The sequence below is a fragment of the Bison bison genome, unplaced genomic scaffold (genome assembly GCF_000754665.1).
Source record: "Bison bison bison isolate TAMUID 2011002044 unplaced genomic scaffold, Bison_UMD1.0 scf7180017853495, whole genome shotgun sequence".
Lineage (NCBI taxonomy): Eukaryota > Metazoa > Chordata > Mammalia > Artiodactyla > Bovidae > Bison > Bison bison.
Window position 1 is genome coordinate 1,395 of NW_011484068.1, and position 1,601 is coordinate 2,995.

Genomic DNA, 1,601 nt, shown 5'->3' on the forward strand with positions numbered 1-1,601 from the left:
AAAAAAAAAAAAAAAAATAGACAGGATCTACATAAAAGGGAATAACATAAGACTCCATATATCAAGATGTAAATTGTCCAAAATGAATCCATAAATTCAACACAAGCCCAATCTAACTATTAGCAATGTTTTTTGGTAGACATTGAGAAGCTAATTCTATAAGTTTGGTGGAAATTCAAAGACCTAAAATAAACCTTGAAAAAGAAGAAAGTTTGAATTGCATTTCCAGATATCAAAATGTATATGAAGCCCCACTAATTATGACAGAATGTTCTGTTGAAAAGAGGATAAAATAAATATGAGTAAGCAGGATCAAATCCAAAAATAGGTCCATATGTACACATCATCAATTGATTTTCTCCAAAACTGTCTATGCAATTCTATGGGAAAAAAGATGGTCTTTCTGGGATAATAGCTAGTGTCAGTTGCTCAGTCATGTCTGAGTGTCTCTGATTCTTTGTGATGCTGTGAACTGTAACTAGTCAGCCTCCTCTGTCCATGTGATTTTCCAGGCAAGAATACTGGAGTGGGTTGTCATGCCCTTCTCCAAGGGATCTTCCTGACCCAGGGATTGAACCCAGGTCTCCCACATAGCAGGCGGACTCTTTACCATCTCAGCCACCTGGGAAGCCCCCACTTGTGCTGCTACCACACAAACACTAGAATGTGCTTTCAGTGATATCTTATTGTGGTTTTAATTGCATTTCTGGCAACTGGCTATTTGCATCTTTTGAAAGTACCTTCACTCCTTCCTCATAACATAAAAAAATTAACTCTAGATGGATACAAGATCTAAATGTGATCAATGAAACTATAAAACTTTTTAAAAATACAGGAGAATTTCTTTATAAGTTTGACAGCTTAGATTCCTTCAAAAGCACACATACAAACTCAATCAGAAAAGGAAAAATATTAAATTTCACTCTTTCAAAATTAAATATATCTGTTCCCAAAACACACCACCTAGAGAATGAAAACACAAATTATAGACTGGGTTAAAATATTTGTGTTATAGTGCATAAGTGCTTTGCAGTTTCTGATCTGTTAAAACATACACATTCCAGTCCAACGGGGTCCGTTTTTAGAGCCTGATTTGGTGTGGATAATGAACTAGAAAATTTATGCTTGTATAATATGTAATTTGGAGAATGCAATGGCACCCCACTCCAGTACTTTTGCCTGGAAAATCCCATGGATGGAGGAGCCTGGCAGGCTGCAATCCATAGAGTCGCTAAGAGTCGGACACGACTGAGCAACTTCACTTTCACTTTTCACTGTCATGCATTGGAGAAGGGGATGGCAACCCACTCCAGTGTTCTTGCCTGGAGAATCCCAGGGATGGGGGAGCCTGGTGGCTGCCGTCTATGGGGTCACACAGAGTCGGACACGACTGAAGTGACTTAGCATAGCATATCTGATAAAGGCTTCCCAGGTGGCTCAGTGGGTAAAGAATCTGCCTGAAATGCAGGAGATACAGGAGACGTGGGTTCAATCCCTGGCTTGGGAAGATCCCCTGGAGGAGGGCATGACAACCCGCTCCAGTATTCTTGCATGGAGAATCCCCATGGACACAGAAGCCTGGCAGGCTACTGTCCATAGGG